At 24.9% G+C, this 23,959-nt stretch overlaps 1 pseudogene; it reads left to right on the plus strand.

Annotated features, from left to right (window-relative positions):
- The first annotated feature begins 21,089 nt into the window (after positions 1 to 21,089).
- LOC145832190 (ubiquitin-conjugating enzyme E2 2 pseudogene) lies at positions 21,090 to 21,746 on the plus strand (annotated as a pseudogene).
- Positions 21,747 to 23,959: the final 2,213 nt, after the last annotated feature.

Here is a 23,959-nt window from a genome sequence, read left to right on the forward strand (position 1 = left end):
ATTAATATAAACAATTGTGTAGATCTTAGTCTAAACAGCAAAATGATCAAGATTTATTCAATATACTTAAGAACAGCATCTCACACCAAAAGGGCAAAAGTATTTACAGAATAATCTATGATTTTTTATAGACTTTGCTTTTACCTTTTTTCTCCAGAATATTTTGTCATCGATGAATTTTAAGTTTTGTAAATCAATAAAAACTAATAATACACATCAAAAAAAGTAAAATATATTATTTAGTCTATTAGATAACATTTTATTTCTACTAAAATTTTATTTTTATCTATAAATGCTTTTTTTTTGAGTGGTAAGCTTGTCTATTGGTTAAGTTAGGAGTAAGCACTTTATAAAAATGTTTCCTTTTAAATTACAACTATTGAAATTTTGACGGTTGAATACTCTATTAATATATGAAAAACCTGTAACCAGCAGTTAATTTTGTATTCTAATTTCTAATTAGTCTTACTGGTTTGCTTTGCAGTATTTATAAACGAATAGTTTATTTATTAAAAACTTTCTGTTTCGTAACTAAGCATTTTGAGAGTCAAGCTCGTGACTGTGTAGAGATACTACTACAGAATACAGTTATACAAAAAGTAGGAAGGATGAATACTCGAAAATCGCTGTATTTATACTAATGATGTATGTAATCAAATGCAGCTTTATAAAGTTAATCATAATAGACATTTTTACAAGAGTTCTTTCTTTAAAGTTATTTAAATATCCATGATTCTATTTAAAATTTAAAAATTTATTGCCAATTTAGTTTGTATTTTTTTTTAACAAAAATCACAAAATAATTCATTTAAAACAATACTATACTTAAAATGTTTTATTTATATATTAATCTTCTAATATTTTTTAATTTAAAAAATAATAGAAACCAAGTCATTTGTGAATGAGCATTTTATTTTTTTCAAAAAATATTTTATGCACTAATGCAAATTAGTTTGATTTTCATCGTATTTATAAATAAAAAGAATTTTTGTTGTTGAATTTTAATTGACTTAAATTTGTGTATACACATACTTTATATATCGTGTTAACAACTATTTGCTTAAACGATTTGTAATTAAACATAGTTCAAACCGTTTTTTTCAAAATTGTTTTTTTTTTCATGTAGATTTAAATATTAGTTCATACAGCTAAAATTTTTTTTTTTTAGTTTACTTGAATCTTTACTAGATTCTCTTATAAAATAATATACAGTTAGTTTTTATTATTTTTTCTTTCAATTATATATTTATTTTATTTTTTTTGCTTTTTATTTTTATTTCCTTGATGATTAACTGTATGAATATAAAAACAAACAATTAAAAAATTAAAAAAAAATTATATTTACTTATATTATCAATAAAAAAAATATTCTTAAGGAAGTAAAATATTTTATATTTAACTAAAACAGAAAGTAATAATACTTTAATTTTAAGTAGAATTCAGCTTAAAAAGCTCATTGATTTGCTTTAAGTAAGCCTGTGTTAAAATTAAATTGATTTTAATTCAGTTTATATGCAATAACTTTGTAAAAAAGTTCTTTATTTAAAAATTAACGCAATTTTGCTGTTAGCTTAGTAAAAACGTAACGAAACTTACAAGTACTCCTTTAAAGTTTAAAAGTACTCGTGTTTCATAGAGCGCATCGTAAAACGCTTGAGGCGATTTTATTTCTAAAGTTGTGTAATGCAGCTAAAAAAAGTTTGTTAATAGTTAATAAATAGTTATAAAATAAAAAGTAAAACTGTTTAAAATGTGACTATTTTAACTGTGAAATAATATAAAAAAGTTAATTTATTTTTTGCGCTTTGAACAGTTTTTATTACAAAAGTTTCTTTCTTTTTTTAAATTTATATATAAGATAAATTTCTTTTGAGTTTTTAAAAAATCAGTTTACGTTTGAAATAATCAGTTTTTTGATTTAACTATTATAAAGTAATCAACTAATTAAAGTATATGATACGATTAAATCAAAAATGGCTTAAATAACAATTTAAAGACATTAACTAAAAATAAAAGAAAATGTTAATATACTTGCTAGCCAGGTGTATATTTTTGATTTAAGTTTAAATTAAAATAAAACTCAAAAAATTTTTTTTTAATTTTATAAATATGGTAGCAGTTATAACTGGTACACACTTTAAATTAGTTTTAAAGTGCGTACTCAATAGAAAGTTCATGTTTACGAAATATTACAAAACTAAGATTGCTGTACTTAGTACACTATGATATACAAAAGGATTAGTACAATGCGTATGTTACTAAAACTTTTTAGAATTTTATTTTTAGTTGCTTTTATTGTGATTTACACTAATTATTACTTGAAAAAAGTACTTAAGTAAACTTTTAAAGGCTTGGTGTTATAAAGTGTATAAAAATCACAAAACTTATTTATTAACTCTTGCTTAATAATCTTTGAAATCTTTTAATAAATTTTATAATAGGTAACCTAAAATTATATTTGTATAGTTACAAACTATTGTTTTAACTGTACAAACAGGCATAAAACGGTGCTAACTTTTAAAAGCTTTTAATCTTTTTAAACTAAAATGTTATACTTAAATTAAAATTGAAACAATCTTTGAAACACTTAAAAAAAAAAACTATTCTCCTTTACTAAATTGTGAACACAATATTTTTTTCTATTAAAATAAATAAAAAATAATAAACTTAAAAAATTTAAAAACTACCATAGCTAATTTAGTTACTATCTGACAAAAATAGTAAAATTTACTAAATTGTTTCTAAAATGTTAAAGAATTAACTTAAATTATTCACTGAATAAAATTTACTTTCCATTTTGATTTTATACAACTTGATGCTATCATTACTTTTAAAAAGTTTTTTTAAGTTTTTATTTTTGTAAGACAGAAATAAATTGAAAAACTTGTAAAAATTGTAGTAAATTAATTTAATAAGTCTAATAAATGCTATAGTGTAAAATCTATTTTGGTTAAGAAAACCCCGAAAGAAAATTAAAGTATACATAAAATGTAAAAACAAGAGTATACTAGAGATTTATTTTTAAATTATGTGATATGTCGATTTCTTATATGGATTTTAGCAAAGTTATTATTTATACCGCATTCAAAATTGAATGATATTTTTCATTTAAGCGACGTCTCATACGTATGAAATACTTTAGTTTGCAACATAAATCAAACGAAAATCGAGTTTTTAATAAAATTTCGTTATACTAAGGTTTTTTTTAATTAAGCTTAATTATCATCACGGTATACTAAACAAAAAAAAAAGATAAAAATGTCTTTTTTGTTTCATAATAATTAAATTAAACTGATTAAACTGTTGATATAACGAAAAGCAAATATACTAGTACTAATGTACACTATAATTAAGTTATGCTTACTAAATAACAACTATAAAAAACATATTTTAGTGTTGCGAAAAATTATAAAAACCTACCAAGCCAATAATCAAAACTTTTAAAATTAGAACATACTTCACGTAATTAACTTTGAAAAACTAAATTAAAAAGTTTTTTTTTTAACATAAAAATGTTTAATATAACTTTTTTCTTAGAACTAAAAAAACTTAAACGAGTATATTTTTAAAAAAATACAAAACTAAATCAACCTGTGTATAACAATAATTTTGATCATGAATTTTAAAAAATGTTTACTTAATATAAAAAAAAGTAGATAACCGAAATTTGATTTTTTTTTAATTTTTCCTATCTAATAATTAAAGGCAACTTTTCTAATAAATTTATTTTAAAAAACATTGATTTAAAACATTAACATTTTCAAGCACTATCTAAATTTAAAAACAGTCTTTGTGTTAAAAAGTTTTGCTTACGTAGTAATAAAAAAACCACAAACATTCGCTAAAGTTTTAACTATATTATAATAACAATTTTAAGCGAAATTCCGACTATCTTTGGATTGCTTTACCAATTTCTTGAATTTTAAAAGTTGTACTAAGTACAACTAAAGTAATAATAATGATAAAAATGTGCGTACAACTTTGTAAATTTTTTTAACAAGATTGAAAAACTTATGCTGTTTAAAAGAGTAATTAATAATCTTTTTAATTTTTTTAACTTGAAGTTTATAGATTTTTTTTTTCAAACGAAGCAGTTTGAATTTAATAATATATTTACTAATCATCTCATTAATTTTGTACAGCTACAAATAATTTTAGAAAGCATTGAGCTAAGACTTTTAAGATTACTATATACAAGCATTAAATGTTAAAAATTATTGGTTTTTCAATAAAAATTTATAATTTGTTGTAATATCATAGTTATATTTAACAACGTATAACAAAAAAAATTATTTTGTAATTATCTAATTGGTAAAAGCTATGAGGTTTTTGCCTTTTACAGTTTAAAACTCTTATTTTTATTTATAAATTTCTACTTAAAAATTTTATAATTACATAAAACTTAAAGTAAAAAAACGAACTTAAAATGAAAAAATCAAAAACAAAAGAAGTTGCAGCTTTTAATGATAGCCTCGTATTACCATACATAGCAAAACCCACAAACAGTATTTTGTAGTTTTACTATATAAGCATCTCAGTTTTACAAGTTTATTTTTTCCGCAACTCTAGTTGCATTTCTGGTTTTTAAAGCTGCGAAACACAGCTAAATTGATTTTTGTTAATGTTTAAAAATAACTAGTTTGTAAAGGTAAAGCTGTATTAAGTGTCCATTATATTTTATTATGTTGAAAGGTTTACATAAAGAAATAGTTCGTTATTGTTTTGTTGAACGTATTGTATTATTTAACCACAAAAAGTTTGACTTGATTTTAAATTGAGTATACAAATATTTGTATTTAAATTTTCAATACTAAGTTTGCAAACTACTATGTAAAAGCTACTAAATCATAGAGTATGTAGTGAGATTACCTTTGAAATTAAAAAAAAATAACTAAAAATAAATAAATAAAATCAGATTAAATAAGTAAGTTGTAAGTAAAAAAAAATAACTGGAAAAAATGTTTAAATGGTGATTATAAATTACACAAATGTTTTATAAAAAAAGTATCTTTTAGCTAAAATATTTAAAAAGGCTCAGTGCTTAAACAAAATTTCTAAGTGCAATTTTCTTTTTATTTATTTCTATAAGTACTTCTTATATTGTTATCCTAACAAAGGTTAAATACAATTTATTATTTAATATATGTTTTACTTGTTGTTTTTTCTTTGTAAAGGGTGTTTACACCATTTGTAGCTGTAATAAAAGTATAAAAAACATAAGTTTAAAGTTTTTCAAGTGAAACTAGATGTTTTAAACACACTATTGTAAAAAATATAATATCATAAGTTTTTAATAATCCATTTTTGTTAAAAACCAATAAAGTGTTTTAAATGAAAAATTTTTGCATTTATTAATTTTTTCTAAAAACTGTATTTATCGGTTTTTTCAAACTTCTGTTTTTAATTAGAATTAGTATTCTCTTTAAGTGTATTAAGTTACTGAACTTTTTTATTATAATAACAACATCATATAGCCCTTTCTTCAGTTGGAAAGCATAAAAATTTAAACATAAAAATGAAAATATTACTTACATGTAGTATGTTACAGAAAATAAACATTTTGATATTTTACGTAGACAAACAAAATGTTTTCGATTTTACACAAACTAATTTAAATCTGGCGTTTTTCATTTAGTTTACTACAAGAATGTTACTGTTTAAACTCTTATTTTTAAATTTTATAAACTAATTCTATTTGAAGATAGATTATATACAAAAGACAAAGTATTGTTATAAAAGGTAAAAACATTTGTTGTTGCAATGTAAAATTATATTTGCTACAGTACTTTCCAAAAGTATTCATATACACAGTTTAAGACAACTAAGTAAACTATAAATGAGCGAGCCTAAACTGTTTCTTGAGTTTGTAATTCTACTTCAACCTCAAGAGAATAAAAAGTTTCAAAAAGTGACATCGAATATAGAAACGAATGCCAAAGTAGTTCAAAACGTTGTTTTGTAAAGCTCAAAAGTAACGATCGGTAGTTATAAAGTTTGCAACAGTTTGAAAATAAAAACTTCTACTGACTTCTTTCGTAAAAACCACCTAAATCCTATTTTTTTCTTAAACACATTTTTTATAAAATTTATTAGTGTTGTGAAGGTTCGTTTTATTTAAAGTTAATGGGCAATTTTTGAATTCGGCTCATATTCTATTAATAATTACAAATATTATTAATTATTTAGTAATTATTTAGTCTAGTTTGGCAAGTATGCCAATTTAATTAATCATCTATAACATATTTTCATAAAATCTGTATTTAAAGTTTTACTTTTTTGCCACATTAGCCGTTTATTAGCCGTATTTGCCTAGTAAAGATTTTATATTAATATATTTAATTAATGATTATTATTTCTACCACAATAACTTATGTTTTTAATAATGATGTACCGGACCCACAATTTCGGGTCCGGCCGGACCCGGATCCGGACTTTTTTTTCAAATTAGAATCCGGCCGGAACCGGATCCGGACTTTTTTTTCAAATTAGAATCCGGCCGGAACCGGATCCGGACTTTTTTTTCAAATTAGAGTCCGGCCGGAACCGGATCCGGACTTTTTTTTTAAATTAGAATCCGGCCGGATCCGGATATCAGACAAAAACGGCAATATCCGGCCGGACCCGGACCCGGATAGTGAGTCCCGTACATCACTAGAATAAACTAGCCTGAGTCAGAACGAGTTTTTTTTAAACTGAAAAAAAAAGAACTTTAATCTAATAATAAGTAGAACAGCTAGCCACAAGGTTTACAAATTTAGGTGTTATTTACAATTAAAAATCTGAAATTAAGTTCTTGAACAAAATACACTAGAAAATTACAAAATATTGAAAACTGGATCAGCTCAAGCTCATTCAAAATCTAAAAGAAAACTAGCCTGGGTTTTATGAAAAACTAAACTAGCCTGAGGCAGTCCAAGATTTTCTAAAATTCTTAAAAATTTTCAAACTAGCAGGGTTGCCACTGTTTAAGTCAATAAATCTAGCTAAAGTGAGTATAAACAAACCTGACTCAGAATAAGTTTTTAAAAACTGAAAAAAATTGCTTTAATCTAATAATCAGTAGAACAGCTAGCAAAGGTTGACAATTTGTTAGTAAATTTGTGGACTGATTGTGGTACACTTAACTTGTTAGTACTACCCATCATAATTAAATCCTACCTTATTTAAATAATATCTAACAAATACTAAATTCTGATTGAGACTACTTTCTATAATCAGACACGACAGTTTTGAGTGATAAATCTTTTATATAAAGCACAACAAGAAATACTAGCATATACAAAATTATTAATTACTTTGGTAACACTTTAAAAACAGAAAGTTATTTAAATCTATATCAAAAGACTTAAAAAAAAACTAAAAATTAAATAAAACTTTTAGTAAACAAGAAACAGTAAGATTTTTAATAAACTTTTAAACTATAAACCTGGCTTAAATATCTAAACAATTAAACACCTGTTGAAATATTCACTTTTAAAACAAAACACTACTTACAATAAGCATTCACAAAAACGTTCAAGATATTTTGTTGCTTCAAGCTACACACCAAACTAACTAACTGCTTATATATAAACTGCCTGTCATGTTCTGATGTTTTGTTGCATCAGTATTTAGTTTGAAACATTTCGTCATATGACTCTAATTGGCTCGTACATCCAACCGTATTAACTCTAAATATTCTCTCAGCTCAACTTTAAACAATAAATAATGCAAGTCTTCATTCCAAAGTTTTCAATCTTACAACATAAATAAAGAGTTGCATTTCATGAAATGTTTATTTCATAGTTTAAATGTAAACAAATGTAAATTAGTCAGGTGTACAAAATGAGCGAATCACGGTAGGTGTTTAATTTTAACAGACGAAAATGACTCTTATTAATTTACACAGGGTTTGTTTTTGAAAAAATAATTTTCAGTATGCTCTTTTTTACTAACTAAATCCGGGTCCGGCCGGACCTCTGTTAGGATCCGGCCGGACCCGGACCCGGACTTTTTTTTCAAATTAGAATCCGGCCGGAACCGGACCCGGACTTTTTTTTCAAATTAGAATCCGGCCGGAACCGGATCCGGACTTTTTTTTCAAATTAGAATCCGGCCGGATCCGGATATCAGACAAAAATGGCAATATCCGGCCGGACCCGGACCCGGATAGTGAGTCCGGTACATCACTAGTTTTTAACATGTAAATTCAATTTTTCTATCCCTGTTAAGATGGTTCAAGGAAAATATTTTTATTAGGGTATTTTTTGATCGGCTACAATATGGCTTTTACTTTTAAAAAAATTATTATTACAAAATAAAATATTGGACATATTTTAATGAAAATTTTTCAATTATTATATCAGTTTTCTTTCAATACCTGCTAAATGTAGCTTACTATTCTTGTTTATTACGAGTAAAGAGATGGAATCTATAAAAATTTTAATTAAATTGTTAATTGTTATGTATTTAATCAGGTACAAAAAGTATTTCATATTCTTAAGCATGTATTTATTCTAATATTTTCTTGTAATAACCTTCATACATACATGAAATTAACTCTACCAAAAGTTAGTTTATCTTGTTTTTTATATAATGAATAATTCACAACAACGTTTCACCTTGTTGTGAATAAAAGACTACTAATTTTGTAAGCATTTTATAAGTAAAAGCTAAATAAAAAAAAAGTTGCAAAAAATTCTGGAGACCTGAAAATACCTGGAGTTCGACAATTTATCCTAAAAAAAGCAAAAAAAAAACCTAGAATTTATCAAATTTTAATTAATAACCTAGAAATACTTGAAAATTTGAACAAAAATCACATATAAACTTGAATTATTTATATAAAACTATAGAATTTTGATTAAAAAAAAACTAAATGCAAAGAACAAGTTTTTTTGTAAAAAAACATTAAAAGTAGCATTACAGTATCAATTAATTATTTTAAACCATTTCAGAAAGTTGTGTAAATCTTAAATTTAATTTAAACTTATATAAACTAAATAATTTGTCTTGTAAAACCTGGAAAAAAAATCAGAAAACCAGAAAAAAAAAATCATAATACTTTGGCATGCTTGATAGATATACAAAACTATTCTGCTGATTTCTGCAAAAGTGAAAGTGTGAATTTTAATAAATTTTTTTAGTTGTTAATAAAACACTTGAAATTTTTTTACAGTTTATAATAAACTTCTTAAATTTTTATCACCTTCATTAAATTAGTTTATAGTTATTACAAAATTACCTCTTCACTTATTTTCCTTTGTTTTTACTTTTTTTTGTAACACTTGACAAACTCTTTAATAACTCAGGTTTACTTTACTTACATTCAAGTTACTCAAGGTAACTCAGGCATGTCAAAACTTTAATATCAAGCTCAGGCTGCTATTAAACTAAAATAATTTTGGTAATTTTCATAAATGCTAGTCTATTTATGATTTTTTTTTCAGAATTGTTAGTCTCTATATTTTCATTAGTTCCTCAATTACAATTTCAGTGTTATAGAATATTTAAGCTTGGTTAACAATATTTTTATTTTTTTTGGCTTAAACAATTTTTTTGTATTTTTCTATAAACTCAGGCTATTTTGTAGCTCATGTTAGTATTTAACCACTTAGGCTGGCTTATTGCCACATGAGTTGCAAGCCTGTTATAAATACACTTTCTAGTAAAAACTATATTTTCTTTATAATACAGGGTAGCCACAAGGTCTGGAAATGTCAGGTAATCAGGAAAAGTCAAGAAAAAATAAAATAAATGACAAAAGTCAAGAAAAAATAGGGATTTTTGAAAAAAAAAGTCAAATCATTAGGAAAAGTCAGGAAACTTGATAAAATTTGAAAAAACAAAAAATTAGTTATTTAAAATTTACTTAGTTCCTTATTTTTCAAAGCCTTCAAATTATAAAAAAACTAATTAAATGTTGTTTAAATTCAGACAAAAATTGCAAAATTTTTCTAGAAATATACAAAATTACCTAATTTCCAATGCTTTTATCTGGTAAATATTAATAAAGTGTTCTTTGTAAAACTGCAAAACTTTTCTACTATCATACACAGATGGAAGATAGATGATGGAAATAAAAAAACTGTTGCTTTGACCTGAATAAAATAAAATTAAAAGCTGTATATAGTTTTTAGTGTTTGATTATGTATTTTAGAATAAGTTTAAATTAAGGGCATAAAGGGAGTGATCCAACATTTTTTTTTACTAAAAACAACATTGGATCTCATATGAAAGCTTAAAGTACAAACTACAAGCCAGTTTTTATAAAATTAAAAAATATTATTTAAACATTTAGATATTGTAATTTTTGTAAAAAGCTTCGAGTACAAACCTATGGACCGCAAATTTTTTTGGTAAAGTTTCTAGGAAATTATAAAATCACTAAAAGTTTATCTTCTCCTAGTTTTACGAGCTAGCGACCTCAAACTTTCAATAAACGTTTATCTTATATTTTAAAAGAATTTGAATTTTGCAAATTAAAAAATATTAAAAAATAAAAATTTATATATAAAAACAATAAAAATCAATATTTTTTTGTATAAAAATTCTTTTTTTTTAAATAAAATAAAAGCCTGCATTTAAATTTTTAAAAATTTATTCATAAACTCCCTGTAAAAATTTGAACAATATTGGTATAAAATAAAGGAAGTGATAGGTTATTATTAAAATGATCTTTTTTGTGTTTTTGGTTTGGGTCTTCCATTAGGAACCTATTAAGGTCTCGGACTTTGATCGCTTCTATCTCCAACATTACTTAGAATTTTTTCAAGCAGTTAAAATGTCCTATAGTTAAGATAAAACTCTAAAAAAAAGACAACTTGTAAAAAACAAGGTAGACCCCCTATGCTCCTAGAAGTTTAATTTGGAAAGTCAGGAACACTTAAGTAAAATGTCAGAAGAGTCTGGAAATTTTTCTCGGCTTGATTTATGCAACCATGATAATACTAAGGACTATATATGTATTTTGTAAAAGACACTCATAAATTGTAAATGTGAAATTTTAATATAATTCTAAAGAGTCAACTGGAATGAACAATTTTTAAAACACTGCTTTTAATTTTTTAGTTTTAAATTTGTTTTATATTCTAATGGAAGTAATAAACTAGAATAAAATTGTTCAAGATGTAAAAAGCAGGGTTGCCAGAAATCCTGAAAAAAACTGTAATTAAACTAATTAGGCTAAAAAATCTAGAAAAACGTATAAGAACTTGAAATTTGAAAAAATTTAAAATGAAAGTGGAATTTCAAATAAAAATCATAAATAAATTCGAATTTTTAAACAATTAATATATGTTAAGTAGTAAAATTTAGGTTTTACACAAAAAATCTAGAATGGAAATTAAAAAAATAGTCAGAACCTTTTTTTTTTATTAAACTTATTTAAGTACCTCTACCATATCCTTTTAATGTTGAAATACTATGTAACACAGATGTTGTACCATAAACTTATTTTTAAATTAAAAACAGGTACTCAGGATAACTAAGGATATTTTAAAATTATATAAAATCTCTAGTGGACTCAGAGTAGCTCAAGATATATAATTTTTTTAATTTAGGATGGTTTTAAAATTTTCTTAATTTAATAAAACTCGCAGGGTATTTGAAAAATATATTTTATTTTAGATCTAGAATAAGATTTAGTTGATCCAGTTTCAATGTTTTGATAATTTGTATAAGCAATTATGTTTAACTAAAGAATTTACAATGATTTTTAATTTCTTTTAAAATTGTTCTAGCATTACTAATAATTCATCAATTTTTTAAAAGAAAGGATTGTAGTTACTATTTTAAATTTGAAATTAATATTTATCATGATTTTAGTTGGTTTATGTAACTTAATATTTTATGTGGCCAAATTAAACTTAGCCAGTTAAAATTTTAAAAGAAAACTTCAAACTATTTTCTATTTTATATAAATTTTACTAACATGGTTACATAACGCTATTTTTTTTTACCTCAATAAATTCAAAACTTCAACATCAAATCTTTGAAACAGCATTTTTCATAAAACAAGTGAAAATCTAATTCAGATTACATCAATGCATCTACACATCAGCAAACATTAGGTATGAGAAGTTAACACTAGAGTCAAATTATTTTCAAGGATCTGAAAAAAAAAACTCAGGATGAGTCAGAGTACAGTTTTAGGTTACTAAGAGACCTAAGTAGATTTTAAATGAGAGAATTGCAACCCTGTTACAGAAGAAGTTTGTTTATTACTTTATTTTAACTTTAAATTTTTAACTAGAAAAAATAGATAAATTTAACTAGTTAAATTTAACTAGCTAGAAAATTTTTTCTCATCATATTTAATACGGGTCAGGTGACAAATATGATTTTTATTTATTTTTTAATAACAATTTTAGATACTTAGTGTTATAACAAAATTGTTGATAAAGTTTAAAATTATAAGTTTCTATTATGAATATGTTTTGTTTTAGAAAAACTAGCTAATATGTTGAATAATACATCTTGAGTGTATTCAACTAGTAGTTTAAGCAGCTACCAGATTTTAAGAAATAAAAGGTTCCGAATTCTAAATAAATGTTTGTCTGTTTTAATACCATGCTCGAGTAATTTATCAGTGGCAAGTATATCAAAGAAATCAGACAATTGTGGTGTACAACACATACACTATAAAAAATATTAAAAAAACCATTAATTTAAATTTTTACACCTCTGTATAAGTTTTTATTTAATCTTTTAATGTTTTAAGGTTGGTGTTTTAAAAAAAATGATAAAAATATTATTAAACACTATAATATTTTTTTTCATACTACATACTTGTATGTAAGTGCTTAAATAACTCAGTAAAGTAACTTGATCAAAATTAGTCACATAAATATTGACTAGTTATGCTTTGTCTTCTACATTTCTCTATTAGAATTTTTAATACTGGAATTCTACTGTAATTTTCTTGTTAGCTTCAAACTTTCTTTTTTATCTTACTAAAACATTAAAATACTTATATTTTTTTTTAAAAAGGATATTAAAGCGTTTTTTTATTATCCATGTTTCTTAAAATAAATATATCAAATGAAATTTCCAAACACTTGTTTATCAAGTACAACAAGACTTTATTTAACCATTGTATTAAAAAGATTCTGATTATAGTACTTTAAAACTTAAAAGAAACTGTGACACATTCAGGGTTGCCACACGGTCAGGAAAAGTCAGTAAAAACTAAAAAAAAACAAAAGTCAGAAAAAAATGGAGGTTGTCGAAAAAAGTCAAGAAATTTGACAAAATTAAAAACAAAGTCAGATTTTGCCTGATTTATTTTACAAAACTCCTTATTTTCCAAAGGCAAAAATTCCTTTTTTCTGATGATAAAAATTAATTAAAAATCCTTTTAAGTTAGAATAAAATTGCAAAGTTTTTCTAAGATTTACAATATTTTTAATTTCCAATGCCTTCATCTGGTATAAATTAGTAATATATCCTTTATAAAACTGCAAAATTTTTTTATTAACATATGAACAATAACCCTACTTGAAAAAGCAGTTTCTTTATGCTTTTCAGTATTGATGATCTGTGGCAAGGACATTTCCATAGTGAAACTGATATATACACAAAAATTTTCTTGCATTTCTTTAGTCATGTGATATCTCTTATGCAGCCTTTTTTGACAATTTACCAGGGTACCCAGCCTGTTGTTGCCTTTATGCATGAGGACATTTCGTGCTTGGTAATTAAATTACTTTGTATCATTATGAAAGACGTGGTAGTTACGAACCTCAGCCTTAGTTATTCAAGGTTAAATCAAATGATCAAGCGTCCCTAAAACATGCCCTTGATCTTGGTTGTGCTGCAACCAATTTGCTTGCAAATTTGAGGAAAAAAGACCTAGTTGAGAAACAAAAGGTCATAAGTTTCAACAAAGAATTTAGAGTATTTGTTATAAAAGAGGTTGAAAATCTATGGAGCAGAATGGCTATTGGAAGTACATTCGTAAAAAAAGTATATGATGCCTAAATCCACACAGCCTTAAAAAATTAGTAGTCACAGCGTTTTGCTAACTTTGTGCACACCTTAACAAAGTAAAAAATGTGCTCCAGCTCTGAAGGTGATACTAACATTGAACAATTTAGATCCTTGGTAAGTTGTCCAATGAATGCATTTAAGTTCAAGAGCTTCAATTAAAAGGAATATTGTTTGGACCAATTCTATTTTAAAACTTTAAAATTTCCTGCCAAATCTTTTCTTGGAAAGTTGTTGCAACCATTATTTGTGCATAATTACCAGGCTAAGGTCGAGCTGGGGTTTATTGTTAACAAAGCTCTGCTTGAAAACAGTATGAAATGAGAAACTAATACATTCATAATAAGATTTAAAGGTTGTATGTATGCATATACACTAGAACTGTATCAAGTTAGAAAATAGAAGTATTTTGCTGATAGAACTGTTTATTGCAAATACTTCAAACATATACAGATAGTTCAAGTGGTTTAACGGAAGTTAGATGATTGAAATCATCAAAAAAACTGTTGTTTTAACCTGTATAAAAATAAGATTGTTTAGTTTCAAGTGTTTGATTATGTATTTTAAAATAAATGTAACTTAAGATTTTAGATTTAGAAAAGTCAGGAAATTTTAGTAAAAATTCAGAAAATTTTTCTTAGCTTGATCTGTGGCAACCATGCACATTAGGACTACTACATCCACTATACTTACTCTGGACATTCTGATTATCTAAAAGAAAACTTAAGATATTCTTTTAAAGACTTTTTTTCTTTCAATAAATATCATTAAAATATGAATTTTTAAGCTTCCAAACTTGATTTATAGTAATTTTTTCAAATTTTTAACTTTCAGTACTTTAATTGAAATTATTTCTTATTGTCATAACTTGGAAATTGATACAAGATAATTGCAAAAAAAGCTGGTTGTTAAGAACTTAAAATTTTATTTAATTCGCTAACATTTAAAAAAAATTAAAATTGAGTTAACTAATAAAGTCTAGTTACTGCCTACAAAAACTAAAAAAAAAACAAAAGTCAGAAAAAAATGGGGGTTTTCGAAAAAAAGTCAAGAAATTTGACAAAATTAAAAACAAAGTCAGATTTTGCCTGATTTATTTTACAAAATCATAATTGTTTTTGGTAAAAAAGAAAATTTTCTTTTCATAGCATGGCAACCTTAATGAACAAAAAGTTAAGTTTATAATTCATTATTAAGTGCAACTTTCTCAATAATAATTTTTGAGTACTAGTAATGGGGTTGCCACAAAAATAAATCCTAAAATAGCCTTGAATTTGGGAAATTTTGAAAAAAAAAACAAGAAATAACTAGAACTTTGAACAAAAATCACTAAAAAAACTAGAAGTTTGAAGAATTTTGCATGTTAAATAGTTTCATCATATACATAAATTGTTTTTTATCATCAAATTTTTTTCAATTAAAAAACGCGTTTAAAGAAGCTTTAGCATATCTTTTTGATGTTGTTATTTTTTTTAATGACAGATTTTAAATCTTAATAAATTTTAAATAAAAATAAACCAAAAAGGAGTTCTTTAAAAAACCTTAAGAAATTAAGATAACCTGAAAGAAATTTCTCAAAAACCAGTGGCAACCCTGTAATAAGTGTTTTAAAATACTATAAAGCTAGAACTAATTATGTACTTTAATGTTATACATAAAATGTAACTAGATTTGAGCGGAGGGCATTGAAAAATAATACGTGCAGCTATTTCAGCTAGGATTAAAAGCTTTGGGTGTAAAACTGACACAAGTCAAAACAGATTTTCACAAACCAAGTATAATTTCTAAAAAAAAATTATAATAAACCTAAATTTTATTTATTTGCACTTATTTTTTCAGATGAGTTTAATGGCACGTACTTTTATGTTTTTTTGCTATATACAGTTATTATTAATTTGTACTAAAACATTGACTTGCTATCTAATAAGTCTTTCTAAAATATTTTTTTTTAAATAACAAATCTAAAGTTTAAAATATGGAAAGCATATGAGTTGAACATTTACTAGCCTAATTTTATAAATTACAAAAAAATGCAGATTCCATGAATGATTTAGGTTTATAAAGTATTTCAATTGTGGAGATGAGTATTTTTTGGATAATTTGAGGGTTACCACACACTAAGGGAATTCAGGGAAATTTAAAGTTATAGAAAATTTCAGGGAAACTCAAAAAGACTCAGGGAAACTCAGAAAGACTCAGGGAATTTCGATTCTTATTTTTTAACTCAGGGAAGTTTTGGTTTTTTCTAAAGATTTCAGGGAAATTTTAAATTTTTGTCTAAATCTCTGGAATTTTTTTTTCTAGATCTAGAATGAGATTTATTTAATCCAGTTTCAACATTTTGTTCAAGAAAAATAATTTTATGTATTTTCAAGTGCTTATTTAGACATTTTGCCTTGTGGCTAGTTATTCAATATTCTTAGAATAAACATTATAATTTTTTAATAAAAAATAAAATTCTTAAGGATTTGAAAAAACTCAGGAAAACTCAAGGAAGTTTAAGGTTATTCAGGGTAGTTTCTGATCACTCAGGGAAGATTTTTTGACTGAAAAAGTGGCAACCCTGTATTCACAAACTTTAAATTTTTCACAAAAAAGTAGGTTATCTTGCAGTATTTTATTAAATCTAAGGTAGTGTAAAAGTTTTTTCTAAAATTTTGACTAGTTTATGCAACGTTGTATTTCATTTTTTCTTATTTAATTGTTGTGTTTAGTTGTCAAGCTTTTTGTTGCTATTACTAAAAAAAACAAAAAAATTAAAATAAGTACTCTAAACAGGGGTAGCTATTTAATTTGCACGAGCATACACAATTGCACAATAATCCTTTTGCATGAAAACTAATTTGCACAAAGCACAAAATTTCACGAAGATAAAAATGCACAAATGGTCACTTTTTTAAAAGACACTTAATCACGAGCAGACAATTTTTCAGGGGTTTAATTTTTTTTTTTGTTTTGGTATTTCTGTCTTAATTTTTATTTTTTTTACTTTCACTGTTACCCCTAACCCTTACCCTCGGTCGGTAAAATATTATTATTATTATTATTATGTTTTTTTTTTTTGCTATCACTATAACCCTTACCCTCGGTCCGTAGGTTTTTTTTATAAATAGTTTTATTTCATTTTTTTAAACAATAACTTTATTAGTTGTTTTTTTTATTTTTACTTTCACTGTTACCCCAACCCTTATCCTTGGTCAGTGACTTTTTTTTTTGAGTTATTTATATTTATTTTTCACTCTCGTACAAAAATGTATCTCATGCAAAATTGACTCTTGGTGCAATTTGTTCCTTCGTACAATTTAGTCCCCTCATGCAATTTAGTAGCCTCGAGCAACTTAGACTTGTTCCCCTTCACAAAAATGCCACTTTACCTGGAAACCTAATAAAACCTGGAATTCGACTATTTAGGCAAACAAAACCTGTAAAAATTGGAATTTGAGAATTTCGTAAAAACGTGGAAAACCCTAGAATTTGAACAAAAATCTGGAAATTTTCATTTAAGTTTTTGTCAATTTTTTTTAATAGCTCAAATTAAAACAATTATAATTTTTATTATCTGTAAATTTGTAGTTTTAGCTAACTTTGTTGTTATGGAAACAATAATGTTTTAACATTAACTTTTTGTTGATATTTTTAATGAATGGAAGTTATTAGCAAAGAAATAAAAACATTATTTTGTACTTGTAACATAAAGGTTACAATTTTTTTACAGAAAAGTATGAAGAATGGGGTAGAGAGTACAGCACATTTTAGGTCATATTGTATTATTCATTTAAGTCCATATGATTTGGATGTTTTTTTTGCTTCATTAAGAAGAATCTGTAAAAAAAAGTTTGCCGCCCAAAAAACTAATTTCACCCCGCAAAAATCACATATTTTTTGATTTTCCGACTTAAATAGTAAAAAAATCACTTAACATGTCCTACACTTATAATTTATGTCTTAAATGAAAGCTCATACTATTGACATATATTTGAAGACATATTAACTGCTTTTGATGTATGACGCCATAATCACCCTAAATGTGCAAAATTTGTCTGTAAAATGTAGGGGTAGAGGTTACAGCACATTTTTTGGTCATATTGTAAAATTCAATTAAGTAAATATGATTCGAATGTGTTTTTGATATACTAAAAAGAATTTAAAAATTTATAATTTTTCAATAAAAAAAAGTTGCTTTTGAAAAAACTGATTTAAACCCAAAAAATCACTTTTCTTTTGTTTTTCGACTTAAACAGTAGTAAAACTACTTATACATGTCCTAGACTTATAATTTATATCTTAAATGAAAGTTTGTAATTATAGGCATAAATTAAAGACATTTCAACTGTTTTTGTTGTATTATGTTGTCTTTATTACACTAAATACAATTGTCTCAAGTGTCGTACATTTTTTTTTAATATAAAAAGCAAATTCTTCTGCTGTTTTACTTTTAGTTTTTTGATTTAGAAAATAAAATGTGTCGAGTCAGCTAGACAGAAAGATATTACTGATATAGTGTCATTTCAACTGCATGTAGTGTCATTTCATTACTGATCTAGTGTCATAGATATATATAAAACATTTTAAATTACTTTTTGTTATTAGAAATTATGATTATTGAGAGAACCTGTCTATAAGTAAAAAATCTAGAATTATATGTTATAGAAAGTGCATGTAAATTTATTGAAATAAGTGTATTTTTTATTCTTAAACTTAAAAAATTTTTCTTTAATTAAACAATAAATGTTTTCGAATTACTAATATTTAAAGTTTTTAAAAAATTGTACATTTAAATAAATTAATACTTAAATTTTAAAATCTATTTAAATGTTTTAATTCTATAATTTCAAAGCTTTTTATCAAATATTTTTTAGTTTAAACTTATAGCAGTTAATTGTTGTTCTTTCTGCTTATATAAAATGCTCTCAATAATTATAACTTCTAATAACAGAAAGTGATTTGAAATGTATTTTATATATACATCAACATGAAAATGAAATGATATTGCATCAGTAATATCTTTCTGCCTAGCTGACTCGACACACTTTATATTCTAAATCAGAAACCTATAAGGAAAAAAGCAGAAGAATTTGCGTTTTATATTAGAAAAAAAAAATTACAGACGAAATTTGCATATTTAGTGTAATAACTACATCATAATACAACAAAAGCAGTTAAAATAATTTTAATTTATGCCTTACTTAAACTCTATGTATATTTTAATAAAGTAGCAGTTTAACTTGCCGTTTTATTTTTTTAAAACTGATCAAAATAAAATCATTTAACTGAACTAAGTATTAAGGTAATGAGAAATTAAATATCAGAAGTAAATAAAACTGATGTAAATATTTATCATGATCAGAGATATAGTATGTGTGTATGAGTATGTTTAGAAGAAGTTTATTTATTTTATTATTAACTATATTTATTCTTTCAAAAATTATTTTGCAAACTAAGTTAAAATAGTTTAAAAATAAATTTTTTAAAGAATAAATATATTACTTCTCCTCCAGCAGTTGAGATCTCTCTATTTGTTTTCTAAAAACCAAAACATACAATATTATTATTAACTATGTTTACTTTTTACAACTAGTTTCTGATTTTAATGTAAATAGTTAAATATCTTTTTATTCAAAACATTCTCAAGTAACTTTTTATTCATAACATTCTCAAGTATCTTTCTCTAGGATATATTGTTTTTGAAAAATTAAGTATTTGATTTTTTTAAAGGTAATTGTTGTTATTAGTTTTTATAGTATCTTTAACCAAACGCTTAGGTTCTGTTGATTACGTTTTTATAAACTTTATGAAGATACCAAAACATTGGAAATTAAAAAAACACTTGTTTAGTCATCGATTAAGAAAATAAGTAGTTACTTTTATACATTACTTTTGTTTATAAAGGAATAAAATATTTAATTAGACTGTCAGCTTTTTGAAGGACTTTACTTAACACAGTTTGTGAGACAATAATATATGTTATATTGTTATTATTGTTTTATAAAATTTAATTAATTTTCATATGTTACAAGTTTTTTTAGTGAATTACATAGTTAAGTAAATAAAAAAAAATAAGCTAACTTTTAGCTATTTGTATTAAACCAATATTACGGCTTTTAAACAACCATCTTAATAGAATTCAATACAGGTTCTAAAATAATAAAACAAATTTTAATACTAACAGTAACTCCTAAGTAATTTATATATTTTGACTATCAGTTTTTTAAACAAATAATAACTTACTAATAAAAAATATCAAAAGTGATCAGCTTTTAAAATTCTGGAACAACATCTGAATAACCTGGAAGAAATTAGGAAAAAACGAGTGGCGACCCTGTCTTCATCAAACTAAAAATTTTCCAAGAGTAAGAACAAACAAATTTTTCAAAAGAACAACTTTAATAATTGATGTAGATGCTTTAGTCTACAATTTCAAGTGTTATGTAGAAAATTCATCTATTAATTCGTAAATGCAGTTCATTTTCTATAAAAGCTCTTACTCTTGTAGCTTGGGATGCAAATGTTTTTAAAACATGAAAAAAACTAGAAATCTTTAAAGTTTTTACATAATAAGTAATAAGATTTTTTTACCTTAAACTTAAATTCAAACTAAAGATAGACCCTAAAACGTGTTATCTGGAAAAAATTTTGATAGCCTAAAGAAAATATGCCAATAACATTTGGCAACCTTTTTTTAAACAAACACTACGCCATACAAACCCTTAATGCAGCTAGAAATTAATTGTATGTATTGACTGTTTTTTAACTTAAACATTTATTTGTTTGGTGTTAGTTCCAAAATATTCACATACGAACAAGATAGTAGGTTTTTCGGTCGCCACTGACTGAAGAGATTCAGTAAGAAGTCTCAGTCTTTCGAAAGCTTCTGGTTTGATAATCCAAGTGCTATGATCAAACCATATTTCAACTCCAGCTTGTTGTAGGTCATGCAACAATCCAGGCTTATGCCTATAGTTTTTTTTTGTATATTTTAGTTATTTCATTTATACAATAATATGAGTTTAATATATTTTTACAATACTAAATACACAAACTTTACCAATATATTTTTCAAATAGTTCATCATATAAAGTTTTAGTTTTATACATTACGCAGCATTTGTTAAAATATTGATTAAAATGTCGTCTGGTCAAATAAACCAAATTGAAGACAACTTGAACCAGTTGGATTTGGTAGAAGCAAGTACTGATACTAAAACTGAGAGCGATTCTTTCGATAACCAACAAAGTGTATCTTCTATGGAAACTTACAAAAAATTTGTTGAAAACCAAAGCGTAAAGAATGCTTCTCTGAAAGACTATAAGAGGCAAATTACTTATGCGAAACGAAGACTTCAGAATGAGCTGAAAAAACTTAACTTAAGCTCACCAGCTTATATAAGCGCTCACTTGAAAGATGACAACTTGTTTGAATGGGAAGCTTCGATTCAAGGACCTCCGGGAACTCCTTTTGAAGGCGGAACCTTCATTTTAGACTTGAGTTTTTCAGAGGAATATCCGTTTCTACCACCAAGGGTTACTTTTAAGACCAAAATATACCATTGCAACATAAACAGTGAGGGGTACATCAGTTTGGACAGTCTTGGTAAAAACTGGACACCGCATTGGTGGGTAAAAACAATTTTGTTGTCAATTCAGTCATTTTTCACCGACTGCAACCCTAATGACTGTCTCGTGCCAGAAATAGCAGCTCAGTACGTCAACAATCGCGAAGAACACGACAGAGTTTGCAGGGAATGGACAAAGAAGTATGCAACTGAAGAAGCTGACTTTTAGTGACGTCATTGAAAGAAGTACCGTAACTTAATTGAACATTTGTGTTTTATAAGACGTATTGTAGTATAAAATATATAATGCTCATAAGTTGATTAGTATTTCAGGAGAATAAACTTAGATAAATGAAAAATTGTTCTTTTTATATACATAAATTGTAAACAAGTTTATCTATAATAAAGCACGTAGAATAATCGATATAAATTTCTTTTTTTAAATCAAAACTCTGTAGCTTTATGCTTCAGTAAGGTTGCCTAAAATTAAATTTTAAAGTACATCAAGTAATTGATATAGGTTTTTTTTGACCTGAAATCTAAGCATCAGATACTTTGTGCGATATTTATATACCCACAATGGAAGTTATGGTTAAAATTTAAAGTTTTTTAGTTTTTGCTATAGTTTGTTTTTATGTTAAAATTATTCTTCAAGTAAACAAAGTATGCTTTTATCTAAATATAATAGAAATTTTAAAATGTTCGATTACGACAATTAAAACATGTTGTCTTTTTACCATAATGCTTTTAGTTTTATTAAGGGAGTTTTATGAAAAATTGTTAATCAACGTTTATAATGTAGAGGCATTTTATTAATATTTTTAGGTTAGTTAGGGGTATTGAAAAGTTTTTTTATTTTATATAGTTTACAGTTAGAATTAAAGTTTTCAAATTAAATTCCATAAAAAAATTATTAAACTTGCAAAAAGAAATTTTACTGAATTGTAAGTATTATGAGTTTAGTTGAAACGACTATTAAACAGTAAAAAAGAATTTGCAAAAGCTTTGATGGTAGAAAAGTAAAAGATTAAAACACTCAACTGTTCTTAAGAACTTATAATACGTAAATTTACTTAAATAAAAGCTGAATTTGATGTTAGCGTGTTAACAAAATGTTGTGACGTAGAAAAAAATTTAAACGTTTAGAAAGTATTATATTTAAAAATTAACAATAATTTTAAACAGCACTCTTTCTTTATCAAAGTGAAACATTTTTCTGTTTGTTAACACGTTATCGCACTTAAACAGGGAAACGGGTCAAAATTGCACGAAGACAAATTTATACGAGTTACAATTTTGCACGGAGTCTCATTCTTGTACGAGAGTAAGAAAAAATGTATTTGTATATAAATATAAAAAAACTAACAGATAAATTAAAAGAAAGTTACTGACCAAGGATAAGGGTTAGGGGTAACAGTGGTTGTAAGCATAAAATAAGACATAAATTTAAAAAAATTATATTAAGAAAAAACGAAAAGTAATTTTTTAAAAAATTATTAGAAATCAAAAGCTACCAACCAGAGGTAAGGGTTAGGGGTAGCAGTGATACCAAAAAAATAAAAATTTATGTGAAAAAAAAAACTACAACCCGTGCAAAAATGTTTCCGTGGGAAATTGTCTGTTCGTACAAAAATTTCTTTGTGCAAAAATGTTATCGATCAATTTAGTCCCCTCGTGCAAATTTGACACCTACCCGTTCAACAGAGCTCTGTAAGAAATAAACACTGTAAGGAAACAGTAAAAGCTATAGTAAATGTATAAATATGTTCATTTCAAATAAGTATTACAGACTTTTGTAATTAAATGACTAAAAATAGATATAACAAACAATGTCAAATGTAAATGTATAAAAAAGCAATAAAACTATAAAAACACTTTTATTATTAAATCTAAATTACGATTTAATAAAGTAAAATACAACACAAAACAACAAATGAAAACATAAAGCACTCATATAAGATTGTAGAATTACTAATCCCTAAGACTAAATCATCTCTAAACATTCGAAAAGATATCTAATAATTACGTCACGACATTATTTTATAATACATTAACATTAATAAAAAGTTATTTACCTTGCATTGCAAGGTAGATAGTTTATTCTTTGTGTTCAGAAAAAAATAACAGTTCTTTAAATTACATAAAATCGATCTTATGTAAATAAAAAAAAAAGCAAAACAACAAACTTTAATTAATGATTTAGTAAGTTAAATGATACATTTAAATTGAAGTGCTACGAAATGCTGTATACATATTATTTGGTATCATTTAAAGTGATATGCATTTTTAAATGTTAAAATATGAATTCAGTAAGATACGGCTTATAATAATTTTTTTTTGATTTAAACAACTTACTCGGAAACCTAATAGAATCTAAAGCAATAAACTAAAAAAGCCTAAGTAAAACCTTTTAATTCAGTAATAAATACAATGATCAAAAAT

Source organism: Thalia democratica, chromosome 3, assembly GCF_965202585.1.
Source record: "Thalia democratica chromosome 3, ktThaDemo2.hap1.1, whole genome shotgun sequence".
NCBI lineage: Eukaryota > Metazoa > Chordata > Thaliacea > Salpida > Salpidae > Thalia > Thalia democratica.